Here is an 11,535-nt window from a genome sequence, read left to right on the forward strand (position 1 = left end):
TTTTGAATGAGTTGCCACATATGCTTTTCAGGTTTAGAAGAAATGACTGCTAAATGCTAACTCGTGTTATTATGAGCTGGTAGCATAGAGAGCTTACAGAAATTGGTGGTGGTAGTCAAAGTCATTTTAACTTTAATGCAGTTCATTTGTGATGATGACATGAACGTATATTGGGGTTGACATGCATACAACCAATATACTCCGATTTTTACCATAACATATTGTGAAATACACATAAAAACAATAGCCTAAATGTAGGCAAATTTAGCTGGCAATGAGGATATTCTAGATCTTTCCCCACGCGTTTCCATGGTATTACCATTATTTTGGTCGTTCCACTGACTTCTTTACAGCATCTAATGGAAAACATAATACCATCCAGGTCATCAGGAGGGATCAGCCAATGAATTATACTCATGCACAAACATTCCATAACTGCAGATGGCAGTAAATCATCAACCTTGACTTTATACATGTTCAAAGAAGTTGTAGAAGAAAATGAACTACATCCATGGCGCTGCCCATGCTCTCACAGATGCCATAATGCGACGGGAGAGGCTATACAGACACTGGTGCCCAAATTGATGACGCATGTCATGCAGTGGAGAGGAATGGATTTGGTTCAGTCAATCAGTTATGCTGGCAACAACAGAATATGACGCTAGTTAAAACTTGTAAAAGAAAGTGAAGTCTATTTCGATGGGTGAGGGAGAAAAAACTTGTGGTATTGGTCACCATCTGGATGTCACCATGACATGCAATTAGTTGATGTAATGAATGTGAAACGGTGTTGTATCGAGGTGCTTGCAGCAGTTGCTTCCCAACGCAGCTGTATCACATGTCGCTGGTGGTAGTTAACGTGGCAAATGTCTTCCACCCCACTTCATTTTATTTTGAGTAGTATGGTAGGTAGCCTACACGAGAAATAACTTGTAACATTGGTAGTAACCATCTGGATGTCACTGTGATACAGTTTATTGCGCAATGGTGTGAGTTTGCGCTGCAAGCCAGCAACACAACATGGGGCATGTGTCCTTCACTCCCGCTTGACGGCCGGGGTGACAGCTAAAGCACCTACATTGTAGCGATTTTCACCAATTTGTATTTTTTTTTTACTCCAATAAAAACGGAATGCTTCTGAACACTCTCCCTACACTACACTACAAGTTTCAACTTCGGCAGACAAATTTCAAATTCTTGCTGGAGTTTTTAGCCACAAGCATAATCTAGCTAGCTGGGAAGGGCTCATCGGGACAACTGACGGAACCGAAACCCTCCGTCGCAACTCGAGCTGTATGACATTCCGTATAGCCTCTCCCTAATGGGACAGGTACATGTTGTGTCCTCTAACTATCTCTATGGTTAAAATAAACAGGTGGATGAATGAAACATCTTACAATAGGGTACCACAGTGTTGTCGTTATAATACCCATCAAATCTATCAGTCAAAGTAACACGGAAATGGTTCCAATAGTTTTTCAACATACATTTTTCTCATAGGGGATTTTAAAACCACTTAAAAAAGGTATGTGTTTCATGTAGGCTTTCCATGGCATGACATTTTGAGAACTGAAAATCTCCCTCGGTCAAGGTGACATTTATCAATCAATTCAGCTTTATTTACTCCTGGATTAAAAAATGCTAATTATCAAATTACTGTAAATATCATGCAAGACTACAAATCCATGCAAGCTCTTCCACTTCATCCAGGCAACACCTTGGCTGTCAACTAGCTATCTTAATCTAAAACGATATATTGAACATTTTCATTACTGTTCCATATTACATTTTTTTTAAACTAATATTTGTTGGCTTGTTTAGGAATTTGGTCTTGTGAATACTATCCTAGTAGCAGTCAGATATTTACAATGTGCTACTGTTTGAATAGGCTAGTTTTCTGCAAATAAGCTAGCTACCTAGTTCAGCGTTTCCCCAACTCCCCAACAGCTCACCTTTTTGTTGTAGCACTGGAGAAGCACATCTGATTCAATTCATCAATGGATTGATGATTAGTTAACAAGTTGAATTAGTTGCGCTTTTCCAGGGCTAAAAATGTAATGTGTACTGTTGGGGGTACTCGAGGACTGGAGTTAGGAAAATCTGACATAGATGATATTGGCAACATACCCTTATTTTGCCAGATCCTCTTCTCCTTCAGCCAGTGGAGGACTAATATTTAATGTCTGCCAACTATATGAACAAGGTGAATTCTATTTCAGATCATGGTGTAATCAAGTATTTAACTGAACACATTTTGACATCTTCTGTTGCAGATTCCAAGCCAGAATAATTTATTGCAGAATGTATCCATAATCATAAAGATTATTTGACAAGAATGCACCTAGTCACCTATCAATCACATCAAACACATGAGCTCCAACAATTGCATTGTTTTAATTACATCTAAATAGTAAAAAAATCATACATACAGTGCCTTTGGATGGTATTCAGACCCCTTGATTTTTACACATTTTGTTACGTTACAGCCTTATTCTAACATTGATTAAATAGTTTCCCCCCCTCATCAGGGGGGTTGTCCTGTTGGAAGGTGAACGTTCTCCCCAGTCCGAGATCCTGAGTGTTCTGGAGCAGGTTTTCATCAAGGATTTCTCTGTACCTTGCTCTGTTGATCTTTGCCTCGATCCCGAATAGTCTCCTAGTCCCTGCTGCTGAAAAACATCCCCACAGCATGATGCTGACACCACCATGCTCACCGTAGGGATGGTGTCAGGTTTCCTCCATATGTGACGCTTGGCATTCTGGCCAAAGAGTTCAATCTTGGTTTCATCAGACCAGAGAATCTTGTTAATCATGGTCTGAGAGTCTTTGGGTGCCTTTTGGAAAACTCCAAGCGGGCTGTCATGTAACTTTTACTGAGGAGTTGCTTCTGTCTGGCCACTCTACCATAAAGGCCTGATTGGTGGAGTGCTGCAGAGATGGTTGTCCTTCTGGAAGGTTCTCCCATCTCCACAAAGGAACTCTAGAGCTCTGTCAGAGTGACCATCGGGTTCTTGGTCACCTCCCTGACCAAGGCCCTTCTCCCCCAATTGCTCAGTTTGGCCGAGCTGCCAGTTCTAGAAAGAGTCTTGGTGGTTCCAAATGTCTTACATTTAAGAATTATGGAGGCCACTGTGCTCTTGGGAACATTCAACGCTGCACATTTTTTGGTGCTTTTTCACAGATCTGTGCCTCGACACAATCCTGTCTCGGCGCTCTAAAGACAATTCCTTCGACCTCATGACTTTGTTTTTGCTCTGGCATGCACTGTCAACTGTGAGACCTTATATAGACAGGTGTGTGCCTTTCCAAATCATGTCTAATCAATTGATTTTACCACAGGTGGACTCCAATCAAGTTGGAGCAACATCTCAAGGATGATCAATGGAAAACAAGATGCACCTGAGCTCAATTGCAAAGGGTCTGAATACTTATGTAAATAAGGTATTTCTGTGTAAAAAAAAATATACATTTGCAAGCACTTCCATTTTAGTATAAGGCTGTAACGTAACAAAATGTGTTAAAAGTCAAGGTGTCTGAATACTTTCCGAAGGCACTGCATGCCTTTTATACATAACATAACATATAAACGTCTGACTATAAGTAAAGATTAAATTATTTGTTAATCATTGCCATAAACCTGGGACATCGAAGAGCACCATATGAACTATCCATGAGCACACAGATTCTTCTGATTTTCCATTACAGGAATTAGACCAGCACAAATAACACAAACGGTAAAACAGCATATCCACAACATTCCTAAATCCCGTGATTCTTTGCTCGCATTATGGGACCAACTTCCGGCAAAGTGTAAACAACCGGCGGCAAGCAACTTTAACATTACATGATCAGCAGTCGCAAAAGTTGGGAGCATACTAAAACAACTTTAAAACAAGGCGACATTACTCTCCCTCACCCCTATACCATCGAAGGATGGGAGGATAATGTGAAAAAGTGGCCCCGAATTACCTACGGTAGTATTTTTATGTTATTTCATTGAATCCATCGCTAGCGATGGGCAAGCCATGAACTACCTGAAAGGCTCCGAGGCTTATCAGTACCTGCACAGTAGCATGGTGGGATGTGTGTTAATGAAGTCGGAAGGGGACTACATCTATTTAAAAGCATATGTTGAGCCTAGACAGTGTTAGGAATCAGTACCATCATCCTTGGGTCGTTGTTACTGAGTTATAGGAAGTATAAATTAAGATCATATAGCCATGCAGCAGCAATATTATGGAAGGTCATCACACTAGACAAGACAGTTGTAGGATTTTTAGATATGAGCCTGAAGTGTTAGTTGTGTTATGGTTTCAATTAGTATTTGTTGGACTTGTTATGGAATTAGCACAATACCTGCACCATCTATAAAATAGCAGTAAACTGTATGTGTTGTTGTTGGCATTTGATCATCTCAATATTTTTTTAACGCTATGAATGAAATATACATCATCATTGCAGTCTATTTTGGGAGTTATTGTCCTCCCATGCTTTTGGGAGATAAGTTACATTCTATTCTCTTTTCTGCGGGTTGAGAATGCAATGAAACAGGGACAGACATGGTTATTTTGCACTGATGTGCAAAGAACATGGGATGCAGGTCCATGCTGTTTGCTACCTGTCCATGCTGTGGTTCTCTGACAAACGGTGAATACTTTTAATTATCTGATTATTAGATCAATATTTCATTTTATGTTATATTTAGTATTTTATACCCAGTTTTCATTAGTTATTTTGGATCCAGTGATGCCGATAGCCACAGTGCAGGGACCGCTAGATTTGTCCCTGGATCCCTTTAGTAGCCTTTTAGAAGCCTATTTGGCTAGCACGCAAAATAGCTGAATTGAGTAAAGGGTGTTCTCCTGCTTCTACATAAAGCAGTGAAAACTCCTTAAACTCTATCGGCCGACCATAAGGCCAGTAAATGCATTTTATGTGACATGTTCACAGTCATCCCAGTGAAGGACCTATCTGAAAACTTCACCTGTGTCCAATGTCACAAAATAAATGCTGCCAAGAGGATGATCATTCCTTTACTTGAGGAAATTAAACATCTGGATGAGCGTCTAATTTAGAATAAGGACGCCTCACATTTAACCGCATTTGTTGATGCCTCTTTTCAAAAAGACAACTGTAATGGAACTTTTATGGATCTTGAGCATTTCCCCACCTCACGGCCTTCTAAACCTAGCCAAAAGTCGGATGCTATCAGCTTTACTCCTGGCGGACGTACATGGAGTGTGATGGGATCTAGGAGGAGGAAGAGACCCACACCCCAGCGTTCCGTCTTGTTTCTCGCAGCGTCATGACAAACTCTCAAATCGTTTTCATCCACTGTCCCCGCTGTCTTCCTCAGGGCATACGGACACCGGGTACGCAGATGCTGTAGCTTCTACAGTGACGACCGCCTCCACTACGGGCTACACTATGGGCTCTCTTGTTCAGGGTGCCGTGTGGCTGCCGCCTCAACATCCGATTTCTGCGGCTCCTGCTGCTGATAGGAGATACGGTAGCGGGGGGATCCGACCTGAGCTCATCATTGGAAGCTCAACAGAAATGTGAAATCCTGGTTTTAGATGTGACCATGAGCCAAAACGTGCATGTATTTGTTGCTGGAGCGTACAGGCCTCCTGCTGCTTTAGTTGATGCGACTAGTTTCATAGTTTAGCATTTTAAAAATGTTCTATCTTCTGAACTGGTGGTCTTAGGTGACTTTAAACTTATCTTGATCTTAATCTAACCCAGCTAATCACAAAACCCACTAGGTTAAATGTGAGAAATCTAGATAGATCCAGATGATTAGATTTAGAGACAGCATAATTCTGATCCCCATATTATTAGGATACATTTTTTCTTACTTTTCTCTCCAAGCGTTTATGCATGAATTGTACTTTCGGAACTTTCCTCCAAGTGTATACCTGACCCTGAATTAGCGCTTGAGCATTTTTCATCTATGTTTATATCACTGGCAGATAAACATGCTCCTTTTAAACGCTATAGACTAAAAAACAGATCAAATCCCTGGTTTTCTACAGAACTTTCCAATATTTTTAGAACAAGAAATCATGCCTGGGCCAAAGCTAGGCTAACTGATGCTGTTGTGGACTCGTAGCTTTTCAGGCAACTGAGAAATAAATGCAAGTCCTTAGAAAAAAAGGCTAAATCAAGTTACTTCCCAAATTCTATCTCTGACTCTGTTAAGGCACTAGTTAAAGCACTAAAGCGTGGAAATTCCTCTCTTTCCCTACACAAGCAAGTTATACTGAATTCTGACATCATTATTGGAAAAAAAATTGATAGGTCATGCTTTTAATCAACATTTTATGTCCCCCATAAAAAAAATCAAGTTTAATACACCCGGGTCAGTCAGTAAATTGCTCATCCCTCTCCCAGCCGCTGGTCGTCTTGAAGGAGGACCAGACAACCCCCAATGAATCCTTCTACTCTCTGGAGCAACCGTCTGCTTCTGATGTAAAAAAAATGTACTCGGGCTAATATGCTTGAGCCCTTCTTTATACAGCTTTCTGCTCCATTGATTGCGGAAGCATTAACACATATTTTTTACTTGACAATTATATTGAGTACTATCCCCAGAGCTTCCTTTACATAAAGGTGGTGATCAGAGTGATCTAAATAATTATCGTCCCATTTCCAAACTCTAATGCCGAGCAAAAATCTTGGAATCATTGATTAATTTTCAGCTTAGATCCCTTTTAACTGCTACATCTTTTCTGAATGTAAAACAGTCAGGGTTCAGACCAGGTCATAGCACCATCTCTGCTACCTCCATGGTTTTAAAGGATGTCATAAATTGTTTAGATACAAATGAACACTGTGCTGCCCTCTTCATTGACCTGTCCTATGTGTGGATCACACCTTACTTACTCAGAAACTCTCTACGATTGGCTTAGATCGGGCTGCATGAAGCTCGTTAGAAAATTATTTAAAAGACAGAACACAGTGTGTACTTACTGATGCCGTTAAATTAGGATTTCTAGATATTACAAAAGGTGTCCCACAGGGTTAAATTCTTCGTCCAGATCTTTTCACTATTTACAGTTGAAGACAGAAGTTTACATACACTTTAGCCAAATACATTTAAACTCAGTTTTTCACAATTCCTGACATTTAATCCTAGTAAAAATTCCCTGTCTTAGGTCCGTTAGGATCACCACTTTATTTTCAGAATGTGAAATGTCAGAATGATTTATTTCAGCTTTAATTTCTTCCCATCACATTCCCAGGGGGGGGGGGGGGGGGGGGCGTGTGACCCCGGGGAACATGCTTTTTTTTGCCGCAGGGAGTAGTTTTTTCCCCACCAAACAAGAGCATACAGCACAGAGCAGGAGATATGAAGTGCAGATAACAAACCCTTAAGAGACACCATGAAAAGAAAGGCGGAGAGAGACAGAGATAATGAGACAAAGGTAAGTCTCCCGAAAGCTAAGATGAGGAAATATGACGAAGCGTATGTAGCGCTCGGCTTCACTGTGACTACGGTGGGAGACGAGGAAAGACCGGTATGTTTACTGTGTGTAAAAATGTTGGCAGTGGACAGCATGAAGCCAAATAAATTAAGGCGTCACTTAAAGACATTACACCCCAATCACGCTGATAAGCCGCTTGAAAACATGCCGAATATGACATTGCTAATGATCTTAAAGAACAGCTGGTAGATAAACTCAAAGACAAACGTTTTGCCTTACAGTTCGATGAAGCAACTGACAGCAACAAAGACTGTTTATCGCTTATGTACGTTTTGACATGACAAACTCCCTGTGAGAGGATCTACTTTTTTGTAAATATGTCAGAGACAGAGCCACAGCTGAAGAGCTATTCAAAATGCTGAACTGCTTCCTGACTGAGAATGGGCTAAAGTGGGAGAACTGCATTGGTGTTTGCAGTGATGGTGCACAGACCATGGCAGGGATGAGAAAAGGACTTCGGGCACTCATCAAGAAGGCCTCACCTAATGCTGAGTGGACACACTGTGTTATACACAGAGAAGCACTGGCATCAAGGCACCTTTCCTCTGAATTAAGTGAGGTTATGACTGACATTGTAGGTGTAGTCAATTTTATAAAGACCAGACCACTAAAAACAAGAGTCTTCTCTGCTATCTGTGAGGAGATTTGAGCTGAACATCAAGCTGTGCTATTTCACAGTGAAGCAAGGTGGCTGTCACGAGGAAAGGTATTGTCCCGAGTCTTTGAGCTCAGACAGCAGATAAGAATATTTTCGGAGCAGGAGCACATGTATGACCTCGCAGAAAAATTTAGTGATGAGAACTTCCTGGCAAAACTGGCCTACCCGAGTGACATCTTTTTAAAGATAAATGAACTAAATCTACAGCATCAAGGGAAAGATAAACACCTCCCTCAGGTCACAGACAAGATCAGCTCTTTCACTCAAAAGCTTGCATTGTGGGGCAGGCGACTTGATGAAGGAAATAATGATTCATTCGAGAACCTGCATGAATTTGTTGACACTACTGACTATGATGCCACCTCAGTGATTCCATATATTAAGGAGCATTCATCACTGATGGGATTCTTTAAAAAGTATTTCCCTGAAAACAGTTCCCAATATGACTGGGTGAGAGATCCTTTCAATGCATCAGCTCCAACTGGTTTCAGCTCTGCAGAGGAGGACCAGTTCATTGATATGACATCTGACTCCACATTGAGACTGAGGTTCACATCACAGACACTGAGTGAATTCTGGCTGAGTGTAGAGAGGCAGTATCCACTTAGGGCAGAGGGCCATGGGCATTCTTCTTCCTTTTGCAACATCTTATCTTTGTGAGACTGGCTTCTCTGCTGTTGCTGCACTGAAGACCAAGTACAGGTCCCGGCTAAACATTGAGCAGAAGCTGAGAGTTGCAGTATCATGCTTCAAACCCCGCTTCGAAAAGCTGTGCTCTGCAAAACGTGCTCATTGTAGCCATTAATCCTGACTTCCTCATTTTGATAAAAAAATCAGCACAAATTGTTTTATTCATTTAGGTTTTATAGGTCAAAGTGTTTCATATATTGTGCTCCTGAGTTATTAATGTTGCTGATCAATTTGAATTTATTATTATTTATTGATTATATTTAATTTTATTTTTCAGAATCAAATGGTCAAAAAATGTTTACAGTTTAAATAAGGATTACATTTTTTTTTTTTTAAATTTCAGGCAAATTTATGCGCTTTAAGTCTTTTCTGTTACAGACTAAAAAACAAGTTGATCTATATTTCTTTCTTTTTTCTTTTTTTGTTTACTTTAATGTTAATAAGGATACAATGTTATGCAGAGGTCTACTTATAACAATTTTATAGAATTGTGGTGGCGTAACAGAAAATAATTGAGAAGCACTGCCTTAATGCAACCTCTGTGTCAGATTTCAAAAAAGCTTTACGGAAAAAGCAAACCATGCAATAATCTGAGTACGGCGCTCAGAGACCAAACAAGCCAAAAAGATATCCGCCATATTGCGCAGTCAACAGAAGTCAGAAATAACATTATAAATATTAACTTACCTTTGAAGATCTTCATCGGAATGCACTCCCAGGAATCCCAGTTCCACAATAAATGTTTGTTTTGTTCGATAATGTCCATCATTTATGTCCAAATAGCTATTTTTGTTAGCGCATTTTGTAAACAAATCCAAACTCACGAAGCGCATTAACTAGGAGCAGATGAAATGTCAAAAAGTTCCGTTACAGTCTGGAGAAACATGTCAAACGATGTATAGAATCAATCTTTAGGATGTTTTTAACATAAATGTTCAATAATGTTCCTTCGGAGAATTCTATCCAAATATACTAATAATATGCATATATTAGCAACTGGGACTGAGTAGCAGGCAGTTTACTCTGGGCACCTCTGGGCACCTTATTCATCCAAGCTACTCAATACTGCTCCCAGCCACAAAAGGCAGCATTGGTCTATCTGTACAAAACTGTAACTTTCATCTGTACCCAGATGACTCTGTTGTATACGCTACTGCCCCTACGGCAGCTCAGGCTCTGCATCTTCAATCTGTTGTTAATACCTTGTAGTAAGCCTTGGTTGATCTGAAGTTGATACCTAATGCTGGTAAAACCAAGAACATGTTATTTTCCAAATCATGTAATAATGTAATGTGATTTGTGCATAAGTACGTTAGATGGTGCCCGCATTGATATTGTTCCCGCCTATAAATATCTGGGCATCTGGATTGACAAAAAGCTATATTTTAAAAAGCATGTTGACGAGTTGGGCTTCTTCTATAGGAATAGGGCTTGCATTTCATTAAATAGTAGAAAACTGATCATTCAGTCTACACTATGTCAGGACTCCGGTAGTGTGGCAGACCACGCAATGGATTTTCGCACTTTGGCGGTTGAGAGTGCCTGGAACCCGGAAGCCCTGTTCAACATGTTCCTTCATGGATTATCGGAGATGATTAAAGATGAGCTCACAGCCCGGGAGCTGCCCATGGACCTTGACTCCCTCATAGCCTTGACCATCCGGATCGATGGGCAGCTACGGTAATGTAGGCGGAAGAGGGAGTCTGTTCCCTGTTGGCCTCGCTCCTCCTTGATTTCCACCTCTTCTCCGAGGAATCCCGGAAATCAGAGGGCTGTTGAATTGTCTCCTCTGGAGCCCTTGCAACTGGGCAGGGCTAGATTGTCTCCTGAGAGCTTACGCAGACTAACCATCAAGAGCTGTCTGTATTGTGGAGCTAAGGAACATTTCTTAACTACGGAGCTGGGAATCCTTACACAACCCCTCCCCATTCCCATGGATGTCAGAGCGCTGGATGGGTGCTCTATTGGCACAGTCACCGACATTAACCTGAGAGTGTCAGATAATCACAGTGAGTCTATGCAGTTCCTGCCCATTGAATCCCCTTATGCACCTGTGGTTTTGGGGTTTTCATGGCTCCAGACACAATCCTCTGATTAACTGGGCTACTGGTTCGATCATGGTTTGGAGCCAGTTCTGCCATGCGCATTGTCGGGGCGGCTTTATTCCCCGTCGGGTCCAGAGACCAAGACCATGGAGAGGTACATTGAAGATTCTCTTGCTGCAGGGGGTATTCGTCCATCTGCCTCCCCCACCGGCGCAGGGTTTTTCTTTGTGGAGAAGAAAGACAAAACCCTGCGCCAGTGTATCGTCTACCAGGGCCTAAATGACAACACGGTTAAAAACCGTTACCCTCACCACTCATCTCCTCTGCTTTCGAGCATCTGAAGGGGGCAACGATGTTGTCTAAGTTGGACCTTCACAATGCCTACAATCTGGTTCAGATACGGGAAGGAGACGAATGGAAGACAGCTTTTAACACGGCTAGCGGGCACTATGAATACCTTGTAATGCCATTTGAAATGACCAATGCTCCTGCAGTGTTCCAGGACCTGGTCAACGATGTGCTCTGTGATATCTTGAACCGGTTGTTGTTTGTCTACCTTGATAACATCTTTGTTTTTTCCCGGTCAGCTCAAGAACATGTCCCCCACGTCCGACAGGTCCTTCAGCGTCTCCTGGAGAACCAGCTTTTTGTTAAA

This window comes from Oncorhynchus clarkii, chromosome 12 (genome assembly GCF_045791955.1).
Source record: "Oncorhynchus clarkii lewisi isolate Uvic-CL-2024 chromosome 12, UVic_Ocla_1.0, whole genome shotgun sequence".
NCBI lineage: Eukaryota > Metazoa > Chordata > Actinopteri > Salmoniformes > Salmonidae > Oncorhynchus > Oncorhynchus clarkii.